The 13,418-nt window shown below is 37.0% G+C and overlaps 1 pseudogene; it reads left to right on the top strand.

Moving 5' to 3' along the window:
• The first annotated feature begins 407 nt into the window (after positions 1-407).
• Positions 408-2,438, top strand: LOC148205660 (putative polyamine transporter At3g13620 pseudogene; annotated as a pseudogene).
• Positions 2,439-13,418: the final 10,980 nt, after the last annotated feature.

The raw sequence follows: 13,418 nt of genomic DNA, 5'->3' as shown, positions 1-13,418 counted from the left end.
TATTCAATAATCCATCATAAAACTTTTATCTTTACTTTTGCGTTTTCTAAAACCCTTTGTCCTGAAAGCCATGCACGTTTTCTATCCCATATCTAATAACACGTGTAAGAAAATAACTTAGAGAATGATGAATCCAATACAGTGTAGTCCCTTTCATACCTATATGTCGAATAGAAAGATTCATCAATTATTTCTTTAAAGTTTTCCTTGCAAGAGAAAGATAAGTCTTTTTTCAATTCATTTCTATAAGTAATTATAAAAGCGTAACATTATTTCTCTTGATTAGTTTATAGAAAATCACTAAAATATTGAATAAGTGTTCATAATTACTCGTTAATCAAACTTCAGATAATAGGAAATTGGAATTTGAAAACTTGAAAAGACTTGAGAACAGAAAGCGGTGACTGCAACGACAAGCTTCCTTGAGAAAATATACTTTTATAAAATTTATTATTCAATATTTTTCCAAAAATGGAAATTCTGCTACACAAATGCCAATTTCGACGAAAACAGTTGGGTCAATGTTTTTCTGACGAAATGGAAGCCTAGAATTGTGAGTTCTCTAGGAGAAGAAAGTGACAAATATGAATGTAGTTTGTTGGCTAGGTTTGGAGTTGGAGTGCAAGCATAAAAGGTGTTTGTGAGAATTACGCAAAGAAAAGTACACGGTGGAGAAAACAAATATATCTACTTCCAACCCTCTGATTGGAATCTTAATCCACCGTAATCTTGTCGAATTTGGATGGAATAATCATATAGGCTTTGATTCACACTTCCAATCCAATCGATCAACACAACATGGAGGATTCCCTCCAATCTTCAACTCCAACTTCTCAGGAACATCTTTTAGACCACAGAGAAGGGGCAGAGAGAGAGCAACAAGGCGCCAACACCAAATCACACAAGAAGCTAGCGCTTCTCCCTCTAGTTTTTCTCATCTATTTTGAAGTTGCTGGAGGCCCCTATGGTGAAGAGCCTGCTGTGGGGGCTGCAGGTCCCCTCATTGCAATCCTTGGCTTTGTGGTTTTCCCCTTCATCTGGAGCATCCCCGAGGCCCTCCTCACTGCAGAATTGGCCACAACCTTCCCTGGTAATGGTGGGTTTGTCATATGGGCTAATGAAGCCTTTGGTCCCTTTTGGGGTTCCCTCATGGGCTTCTGGAAGTTCTACAGTGGGGTTATCAACTTAGCCTCATACCCAGTTCTCTGCATAGATTATCTCAAACTAGTGATCCCGGCTCTGTCTTCTGGGTCACCCCGCTTTGTGTCCATAATCCTCTCCACTTGTACGTTGTCTTTTCTCAACTATTCTGGTTTGGCTATAGTGGGTTATACTGCAGTTGCTTTGGGGATTGTTTCCCTCTTGCCTTTTGTGTTACTCTCTCTCTTTTCCTTGCCCAAGATTGATCCCAGCAGATGGCTAAGTTGGGGTCAGGAGGGTGTGGAGAGGGACTGGACACTCTACTTCAACACCATCTTTTGGAATTTGAACTTTTGGGACAGTGCCAGTACTCTAGCTGGTGAAGTTGAGGAGCCTCATAGAACATTCCCAAAGGCTCTGTTATCTGCAGGGTTGCTTACTTGTTTGGGTTACATTGTTCCCTTGTTGGCTGCCACAGGAGCTATGCCACTTGACCAAAAAAGTTGGGTTGGAGGGTATTTTGCAGATGTGGCTGAGATCATTGCTGGGAAATGGTTGAAATTTTGGATGGAGATCGGTGCTGTTTTGTCAATAATTGGACTGTTTGAAGCTCAACTCAGCAGTGCTGCATTCCAGCTTCTGGGTATGGCTGATTTGGGATTCTTACCAAGAATTTTTGGAGAAAGGTCAAGGTGGTTTAACACTCCTTGGATGGCTATTTTGGTCTCAACGGTTATAGCACTCTCCGTGTGTTTCTTCTCCTTCACAGATATCATATCTACTGTGAATTTCTTGTACAGTTTGGGAATGCTTTTGGAGTTTGCTGCTTTCCTAAGGTTGAGGAGGAAATTCCCAGCTTTGAAAAGACCATTTGAGGTTCCGTTGGGATTCTTTGGTTTGGTCCTAATGTGTTTGATACCATCTGTGCTTCTGGTGTATGTCATGAGTGTGGCTTCAAAAATTGTGTATGTGACTAGTTTCTTCTTGACCTTTCTTGGGATTGCTTTATACTATTTCATGAATGTTTGTAAGTCTAGGAAGTGGCTTGAATTCAGCCGTGTTAGAGATAAATTGGATGAAGATGATTATGTGTTGTAGAAGTTGGGTGTGTGTGAGTATTGAATCTTTATCAGATTTATTAGTCTGGGTAGGGAGGAAGAATCTTTGGTCATATTTCTGCCAGAGAAATTGGATTCCCTTCAGATATTATGTATAATAGTATAAATTGTCACGCAAATACGTTGATGACGATGTAGACTCCTTACAATCAGTAATGTGTGGTTGATTTTTAGTTTGAATTGTTATTTTATATCAAGTTGGTCATAAAGATCTGATTTAAGAATTGGTGTCCCTTCCACTTTTTTTGGGTGCCCACTACCTTCTACAAATGATTAAAATGGAAAAAAAATGTTATTTAATATCCGTTACTACTTGACAACTAATAAAATGATTATGGAGTGGTTTTTTATATTTTTTATAAAAAAATAATAAAGGACAACATTAAGTGAAATAAAAGGAATTTTAGTAGGTAACCATTCTCCTTTAAGAAAATGATCTAGTGGAGAAAGTATGAGAGGGTTACTCTCTGCACCACCCTATATTATTATATATTATACACCACCCTATATTATTATATATTACTACTTGTACCATTATATTTTTTTTAAATTTCAAAATTATATTTTATATTTTAAAATATTTTATACCTCTATCTCTTTCTTTAAATGGACGTCGATATCCATTGAAAAAAAATTTTTTTTTAACGATGGCTGTTGAAGTTTTTACTTTTTTATTAATTTTTTAATTTATTATATTTTAAATTAATATATAAATATTTTTTAATTTTTTTAAAATTATTATTTAATTTTTTATTTTATTTAATAAAATAATTATTATTAATTTAATTTATGTATTATTATTTAAATAATAATTAAATTTTATTGTATAAATTATTAAAACAATGTGTTACATCCGATCTGTTGAGGTTTTTTTTTAATTTTTTAATTTATTGTATTTTAAATTAATATATAAATATTATTTAAATTTTTGAAAATTATTATTTAATTATTTATAAATTAATTTTATTTAATTTAATAAAATAATTATTATTAATTTAATTTATGGAATGATGCAGGTAATGGAGGAAATAACACTCAAATTATGATGCTCCGACACAATGGGTGAATGTATTTTGGCTCTTTGGCTGATTTTGGTACAGTTTTTTTTTTTAAATTGATATAATTCTAAATTGAAAAATCAAATTCATTTAGTTTCTTTAATTTACGTAATCTAAATAATGCTAATTTCAAATTTTGATTTTTTATGTCATAGACAGATACAATAAAATAATATTTATTAATTTTTAAATTATAATTATTATTTTTAAAAATAGGTTGATCCAACCATCGATCAATGAAATCCGCCAAAACTCATTTTGTTTTTCTTATCCAATTTGGCACAACTAATATTAGAGACTATTGGAGGCCAACCTGTTTTACTAGCTTTAGTCACATCACTTAAATGATGTTGAAAAATATCTATGTGATTAATATTTTGTAAAAATTCTATTTAATGTTATTAATGTGAGATTTATGTAAATTTAAATATATTATTTATTATATATAAAATATAATATATATTTAATTTTTATTAATTTTAATAAATATCAGATACACATTTAATGTGTGGCCATATATATATATGAACTTTAGAAATTGAAACACGAATGACACTAATTGATTATGTTGCAATTGTTTGATTATGATCTGTAAGACCCTTGATATTTAGCAAAGATAATTTCTGATATCTCATCATTAATGCACGCCACATTATTTCTCAGCCATTAAAACCCACTACCTAATCTGATTTCCTCCCTCTCTGGCATACACGGAAAGCCACGCCCATCATTTCTCTGAAACATTAAAAACGTACCAAACACTGCATGCACACACGCAACCTGTCGCGGGAGAAGCTTCCCATTTCAGAGTTGGTGTGCAGGTGTCAACTTGGGAGACGTTCGTTCGACCGAACGTGAGTTAACACAACTAGAATTTTTGAAAAACTCTCTCTCACCTGCACCATTCATCTTCTTCCTCAGAACCCAACCTTTCGTTTTCTCCAACTTCTCTCTAGAAACCCTCACCTTCTCTTTACTGTAACTCATCACCTTCTTCCCCGATCACGTTTCAGAACCGTAGGAACGTTCCTGGCACCGTGAGCTTCAATCCGAACCGAACAGATCCTAGTTCTGTAACCGATTAAGTGAAAGTTGTTGAGCGAAACCTGAGGGTAGAACGCTGTTAGAGGTCGAACAAAACCTTGCTTTTCGGGAGTACACTGCTATCCAGGTAAGGGAAGCTTAGTAATTTAATTTATACTTGTATGTTGTATGTAAACATGATATGAACTGAATGTATGAGATGTATGTCGATTGAGTATGCATGGTCGAACGTTGCTTTACTGAATGAATATGAAATATGTTGGTTGAAATGTATGATATGAGTGATACGTATGAATAAGAAATATACATGCTTAGAAGCGAGTGAATGTAAGTGAAACTTGAATATCAACTTCCCTATGATAACGTATGTCCGACATTAAACGGTTCTCGACCGTTTGGTGTTCTAGTAAACTTCTTTGAATTGGAATACTTTCATTTGGGAAGGATTCTGGTCGAGCATGAGCTATGTAGGTCTTTTACTTAGAGCTCATAATGAGCAGTGTCGACCGACAGTGTCGAGTATCCTTGTATAACAGATCATCCATCTGAGTCGACCGGCAGTGTCGAACATCTTTGTAATACAGATCATCCATCTGTGTCGACCGACAGTGTCGAGTATCTTTGTATAACAGATCATCCATCTGAGTCGACCGACAGTGTCGAACACCCTTGGTAATACAGATCATCCATCTGTGTCGACCGACAGTGTCGAGCATCCCTGTAATACAGATCCTTCATCTGTGTCGACCGACAGTGTTGAGCACCCTTGATATTACAGATCGTCCATCTGTGTCGACCGACAGTGTCGAGCACCCTTGTAATTCCGATCATTCATCTGCGTCGACCGATAGTGTCGAACCCCCTTGTAATACAGATCATTCATCTGTGTCGACCAACAGTGTCGAACCCCCTTGTAATTCAGATCATTCATCTGTGTCGACCGACAGTGTCGAGCACCGTGTTAATACAGGTCGTTCATCTATCTGGTAGTCAGTATTACTTTATTTTGGAGCGGGGTAAGTTCTTCAGTCTCGTTCCTCACGGTTGTCCTCGTTATAAAGAGGGCTGAAAGTTCAATATTTATGTACTTGGACTGAAAGACAAAAATGAAAATAAAAGTGAAAGATTTTGAATGATGAACATTATATAAGATGATTAAACGTTTATGAATGTTGTACGAGCGTTCCAGGGAGGAACGACTCACATATGTTGAATGTGGAATTTGGTAAAGTATGACTGTGGGCATGCTAATGCTGGCTTGGTCCATCCTGATATTCCGTGACACTCGTCTTCACGTAGAGGAGAGTAGTTCATGTGTGGGAATGGCAGGAGGTCCTTAGTCCATAAGTTAACATGGGCGACGTAAGAACGGACTAACCTCGAGTGGCAGCTGTTGAGTGTATCCCAGTTACTACACCACTCGGGTGCAAGGACGCCTGTAGCTACACAGATCATACAGTCCGGACGGTCCGTCTAGAAATAGTTGATTGGATATTTGTTTATTTATTTATGTTGAATCATTTTGGTATGTTTGACTTGATTGAATTGATACTTTAATGTATGAATTAAATTACATAAGCTTACCCTGTGTTCTCTTCTTTGTGTTGTCGATTGTCTTTGTACGTCCGTCTTATCCTTGCGATGATCATCCATGTGGATGGGAGCAGATGGAAGTGAGCTGCTGGAAGAGGCGCTGGCAGAAGAAATTTCGGAAGATGTTGAACCGGTTGAAGTAGGGATTAAGGTCGAGCCCTAGAGTGCTCGACATGTAGTAGCTGTTAGTATTTTTGTTTAGTCTTAGAATTTGGATACCGTCGGCTACATTACATTTTGTATTTTAAACCGTTCGACGTTTTGGACCTCGTATCTTTTTGTAAAGACTGCACTGTTTTAATGATTAATGTAATTAATTCTGATTATGGTTATCACTATATTTTGGGATGTTACATGATCCAATAATATAAGAATGTTTTTTTTAATAATTACTTATAATTTTTTTAATTAATATAATTTATTTATTTACTTGTTAATTTTACAGCAGTAAAATGAAGGGCAGCGAATGTGAATAAAACATATAGATATTTAGCGTATACGAGAATAACAAAGTAAAATTGAAATCGACAGTGATCCTAAAAAAGATATGTTTATAGTAGCCCACCTGTTCCTATACCTTTCCTTCCCACGTGATATCCATTGACAATTAATAATGGTGCATTAGTAGATCACATGTTTCCTTCCCACGTGATATCCATTGACAATTAATAATGGTGCATTAGTAGATCACATGTTCAAATAAATACACAGGAGAACTATCACACAAATAAATATGTGGTTTAATTATTTTGAAGGTCTTTATATTTTTTTAATCGTTAAGTATTTTTTATATTTTCTTTATCTTAATTAAGTATATTTTTTTAATGTAAATTGAGTCAATTGGAATCTTGTCATTAATTTTAATGGACGAGGTTTTTATTTAGTCGTGACATGTTGAACAAGCAATTAGTTCTGATGTAGCATACTAAAATTGTATTAGGTGGAATTTAATTATACATTAGATGAAATTTAATTATAATAGACAGAATAAAGCATTGTCTTCTTCTTTGGATGTCCTCTTCTGTTAGGGTCTTCGAAGATGTAGTGTTCTCTTCTGTTAGGGTCTTTGAAGTTGTAGTGATTTCACGCATGGTACGAACAGATCATTCAAAAGTATTTTATCTTTCCTGTGCTTTTCTTAGCCATCAAATACCGCAGAGACTGAGATTAGTCAATCAGCCACCGGCAACCAGTGCCTCCATTCCATTCATCCAATATTATTTATGAAAACAGTAAGCAAAAATGGCCTAAATGTTTAAACTTTTAAATTAATACAACGTAGGTGATTTATACATTCTAAAATCTTCAAATCTTAAACAGTAAATCGGAAGTGAATCTGCGAGAAGTGGTTTGGGACAGTGGATCTGGGGGCGGAGAAAGAGGGTTTGGGGAAGTGAATGAGAAGTGGTTGTTCAAAACAAGAAAGAGGGTTTGGGAAAAGAATGGAGAAGAAATTTTGGACATAGCCTTAGACGATGGCAGATAACAATGTTCATGGCATCAGAATTAAGCTACGACCACCTCTTCTAATTTTCGATGGTGTCGAAGATCGCGATGGATTGAGAAACTCCTTACTTAAAGGAAACAGGCAGAATCTAGATTCTTTCCTTCTCGTTCTGAAATAAGGAGGCCACGATTCGATATTCGCCTCCGTTAGCGTTATGCAGTTCATCGCCGCGGACGCCGAATTGAAGATTTTAGTAGCCGAGAAGGAAGGCGCAATTGCAGAATTGCTAAATTCGGCAGCGCTGGAGAACGATCCAGCACTGGTGGAGAAGGTGCTGAACCTGGTGGAGGCGGTGCTTTGACGAGGGAGGGGCGGAAGGAGATATGCAAGGACGCGGCGTGCGTGACGATGGTGCTGAACAAAGTTTTGAAGATGTCTACCGTGGCTATGGAGCAATGCTGTTAGAAGTCATAAAATAAATTAGGTTTAATTATTTTATCTTTTTGTTAGAAGTCATCAAATAAATTAGGTTTAATTATTTAAAACATGAAATAAAATAAATTCGACCTAAGGCGACCACATTGTGTCATGTTATTAAAATTTGCACACTCAGTAGGTTAAGATATAGAAATTTTAACGTTGTCTAATCCAATTAACTGCAAGGTTCTAATTGACTCAATTTTGCAAAAACAGAAACCTAGTTGAGATAAAAAAAAAATACGAAGACCTATTTGAGACAATTCTGCAGAAAATGGGAACCTAAAATGATTAAACCTAAATATTTTTAACATAAAATTATACTTTACTAATTGTTACTATGGGCTTATAGTTGTTCGGTCCCGACAAGCTTCTTAGTTGTTCGGTCCCGACACAACTGTTGAGCAGAGTTAATGCACAAATAAATGTGGTAACGACTACCGTTAGACACTTAAGGTTTGCATTAATGAGCATTAAGAGGTAAATTAATTAGTCAGATTCCTTTAAACTCTATAAATAGGGTTTAAGTTTGAGGTAAACGGACATTCAACTCTCACTCCACTATGCCCTACTTATGTCCGACCAGGACTTAAATATTTAACTGTAAGGAACAGTTCATAAAACGGCTCCTAACTTGAGCGTCAGAGTGCCTTTTGCAGGTACCTCCCCCTTTTGCACGAGGGTGACCGAGCAGTCAAGACTGAAAGCATACAAGCGGAGCAAACAAGTCAAAGGTTAGTGTCTCGGTCTCAAAAAATTCCTACCGAAACATTTTGGCGCCCACCGTGGGGCTGAGGCTTGAAGACACCCTATGGTGACCACGAGAAATATGGAAGAGCAGAGCACCAGAGATTTAATCAAAGAGTTACAAGCCCAGATTGAGGCACAGGCGCAGACCATACAAGCGCAGGCGCATGCATTAACAAGAGATGCAGCAGAGACATGCAGAGGAGATTGCGGCGCTAAGGGCCAAATGGGTCCCTCCCGAGCGATCCGCATCAAATCGAGAGAATGACAACGGAGTAAGCCATAATCACACCAACCCGAATGGTCGAGGTAGAACGGAACCAACTGCATACTGTTCGGCCTACCAGTTTTCTTCCCTTTATAGCTACCATCATGCAAACTCCAATGCTGGAAAAAACTCCGCCCACATTGGATAAGTATGATGGTTCAACCGATCCGGACAATCACTTAAGGACGTTTGGTAATGCAATGGCATTCTATACAAACAACAACCCGATCATGTGTAAAACCTTCTCATTATCACTCAAGGAAGAGACATTGGAATGGTATAACACTTTTCCGCCCAACACAGTGGATTGCTTCACCACTGTGGAAACCCTCTTTAGAAGGCAATATGCCTCCAATCGGAAACAGGAGATAACATCGCCGAAATTGGTAAATACTAAGCAGGAGAAAGAGGAAACTTTGAAGGCCTTTATGAAAATGTATACTGAGACCACACGACGAGTTAAAGAGGTCAATCACTCTTTTATCATCAAAAATTTATCTTCATGTCTGAGACCAGAATATTTTGCGGAAAAATTGTATGCGCGACAACCAAAAACTATGGAAGAGCTCCAAAAAGAGCAGTTGAATTCATTCGTATGGAAGAAATGCGAATCTCGCAGAGAAAGCGACAATAAAAAGCCGAAGGCGGAGGCAGAAAGGACAGCAGACGACCGTTCGATATTAATTATAAAAGTGGGGAACTTCCCCAAACATGTAAGTTTAACCATTATACAACCCTCAAAGCACCTAGGGCAAAAGTTCTCAAAGAAGCCCTAAATGCAAAAACTTCTCGTACCCTGAAGGAAACCATCTCCAAAAAACACAGACGAAAGGAAGAGCTGTCATTTCCATCAGAACCATGGACATACTACAGAAGAATGCATTACGCTGAAAAATGAAATAGAAAGTCTTGTTCGGGCGGGACATCTTCGTAGGTATGTAAAGGAAGCAAGAAGCCTCCCCAAGGAAGGATATTTTCTAAGAAGCCTTGAACGGGCCTATAGGAAGGACGAGCGGGGGCGGGGCTATAGTCGAAGTCCCGGTCGTCTTTGGGAACGATCAGTTCATGGATTTATCAACTGAGGAGAAGTATCCAAAACTCTATTAGTGTCATGTTTAAATTTAGTTTCATTTGATTTAGACTCTTGTTCTTGTCTTATGCTTTCATTATGGAATAAATTAAGCCTAGCAATTCATGCTCAGTCACTGGTTTCTAACTTTGTTAAAGTTCATATTCAGCGAAGAAGCCTCTCAAGAAGAGTATGAAGCTAAAGACCGAGCGGTAAATTCCTCTCGGCCGAGAGGTAAACTCATCTCGTTGAAGTTAAAGACCGAAAGGTAAATCCCTCTCGGCCGAGAGGTAAATCCCTCTCGTTAACCAGAAAGCTGAAGTTAAAGACCGAGCGGTAAATCCCACTCAGCCGAGAGGTAAACTCCTCTCGTTGAAGTTAAAGACCGAGCAGTAAATCCCTCTCTGCCGAGAGGTAAACTCCTCTCGTTGAAGTTAAAGACTGAAAGGTAAATCCCTCTCGGCTGAGAGGTAAACTCCTCTCATTGATGTTAAAGACCGAGAGGTAAACTACTCTCGTTGGAGTTAAAGACCGAGAGATAAACTCCTCTCGTTGGAGTTAAAGACCGAGCGGTAAAACCCTCTCGGCCGAGAGGTAAACTCCTCTCGTTGAAGTTAAAGATCGAGAGGTAAATCCTCTCGGCCGAGCGGTAAGTCCCTCTCGGCTGATAGGTAAACTCCTCTCGTTGAAGTTAAAGACCGAGTGGTAAATCCCTCTCGGCCGAGAGGTAAACTCCTCTCGTTGAAGTTAAAGACCGAGGGGTTAACTCCTCTCGTTGAAGTTAAAGACCGAGCGGTAAATCCCTCTCGGCCGAGAGGTAAACTCCTCTCGTGAAGTTAAAGACCGAGCGATAAATCCCTCTCGGCCGAGAGGTCAACTCCTCTTGTTGAAGTTAAAGACCGACAGGTAAATCCCTCTCGGCCGAGAGGTAAACTCTTCTTGTTGAAGTTAAAGACCGAGCGGTAAATCTTTGTCGACCGAGAGGTAAACTACTCTTGTTGAAGTTAAAGATCGAGTGGTAAATCCCTCTTGGCCGAGAGGTAAACTCCTCTCGTTGAAGTTAAAGACCAAGAGGTAAATCTCTCTCGGCCGAGAGGTAAATCGCTCTCGTCAACCAGAAAGCTGAAGTTAAAGACCGAGTGGTAAATCCCTCCCGTCACCTAGAAAGTTGATGTCAGACCGAGAGGAAAATCCCTTTAAACCGAATGGTTTATTTCTCGCCAACCAGGAAGCCCTGGTAACATGAACTAAGACTCAAGTACGTAGCCAGACGGTCATATTGTACGGATGACAAGATTCAACGCATGAAATCGTTCAGCCCAAATAAGATACAACGACTTGAGGCACATGGAAAACAACTTCCTCACTACAACGAGAACAACTTCCATCAAACTTATAAGTCCTATAGTTAACCGTTCGGCTAAATATTTACGGTTAACTCGGACTTGGGAGGTTTATGTTACTATGGGCTCATAGTCGTTCGATCCCGATAAGCGATCAAGACTGAAGTTCACCGAGCGGCCAATACAGAAGAGGACCGATCAGTCTAAATTGAAAGCATACAAGCGGAGCACACAAGTCAAAAGTTAGTGTCTCGGTCTCACAAAATCCCTACCGAAACACTAATTTATTTTATTCTTTGTATTTATTTTATTTTTTATCTTCTTAAAATTAATTCCATTTTTGCTTTTCAATTATTTAGAAATAAGGAGAGTTCATAACTAATATAGTAATGATTATGGGGTCTCATACTGCCCAACCCATTATCATCTCAAATCACATCCATTGAAAACGGATAATGGTACATTTTTAAATCATATATTAGAACAATTCACCTTATAAATAACCTATGACATTACCACAATTTCGAAAACTAAAAATCTAATATTTATTTTTAATGGAAAATTACTCTTACAGTCTTTTATCTTTTAAATCTAGCTTCTCTGAACTATTTATCTATTATATTATTTTTAATTATCTAAATACATATGTTTCTTGGATATTTAATTTAATCAATTTCTTACTTGTTTTTATCTATTAAACCTCTTTGATATGGGTTCTTCGTCACAGTATTAACAGTCCTAATTGGTGTGTAGTTTATGTTTCGGTCTTGATGCAAAACATTAATTTCATGTAATAATTATTAATCTCATGCAACAATTTTACTCCCACGTTTGGTAAATTCAATTTTTTATGTGGACTTTCATCAGGATCTCACACATAATTTATTAATGTTTTTGTATATTTAAAATTTTTGTTTCTTTCTTTTTTGTTTTTGGTGAAAATGAAGATGGAATGTAATAATAAATGAATGAAGTAAAAAATAAAAGTAATGTTCAAAAATGTATGATATTTTCCACAATTTGTCACTATGGTAAAATACATAATAAACTTATTTATACGTCTGACTCTTCCCTAAAGGGTTACAAAATTTGAATTCAAATTTAAACTTAACCACAAATAACCATCTTAGAATTACTGTCAATAATTTTTGAAGTTCAAACAGAGGTAGACTTTAAGCCTAATTCAATCCCACAAAACCAGTTTGCAATGTGAGATTTGTACCCATTTATATATTATAAATTGGTCTTATCTTTAGTCGATGTGGACTTCCAACACCCCCCCTCACACTGAGGTAGAGACATCATCTCGAGCATGAGACTAGACATTAAAGGGTGATCCGATAATGGCTCGATAGCAGGTGAAACAATATGCCCAACAAATAACAAATATAATTAGGATAGACTCTAACCATAACTCTGATACCATATTAAAAAGTGGACTTTAAGCCTAACTCAACCCCACAAAACTAGCTTGTAAGATGGGTGCAAACCTCACCTTACAAGCCGGTTTTGTAGTGCTGAGTTAGGCTTAAAGTCCACTTCTTAACACATGGTTTGAGTAATTACCATCCATTAAACTTTCAGACTTTGTTCACTTGAATGGATTTGGGGGAGAGTGATTGAGTGGATTTGAAAGGATTTGAAGATAAATTTTGTTGTTGTTTATTTGAGTGAATTTGGATGTATGTGAGAATGGATTTGAAAGTAAATTTTTTTAATCTGTCATATCAATCAAATCCTACACTATTTCTCACAAACGTTGCTTCCAAATTTACTCTCACTTACCTCCAAATCACTCAAATAAACAACAACAAAAATTTATCTTCAAATCCTCTCAAATCCACTCAATCACTCTTTCTCAAATCTATTCAAGTGAACAAAGAGTCAGGTCGTTTACTACTTTGTTTTTCTCGATTTTCTTCTTGATGTTTATTGATAGATATCTTCAACGTGCATCTTTCTTCTACCAACTTTTGATGAAAGCCAGCAGAAGTGACTTTCCAATAAATGAATGCTCATCTTATTGCACCAATCTCATAAAGAAGCACTTGATAAATCTGTCTTTTTTTCACGATATCTATGCTAGATGGAACTTGAAAGTGATATTGTCTTCA

This window comes from Vigna umbellata, chromosome 1 (assembly GCF_029865625.1).
Source record: "Vigna umbellata cultivar VRB3 chromosome 1, Vumbellata_1.0, whole genome shotgun sequence".
In the NCBI taxonomy this organism is placed as follows: Eukaryota; Viridiplantae; Streptophyta; class Magnoliopsida; order Fabales; family Fabaceae; genus Vigna; species Vigna umbellata.
This window is presented reverse-complemented; position numbering and strand designations above follow the sequence as displayed.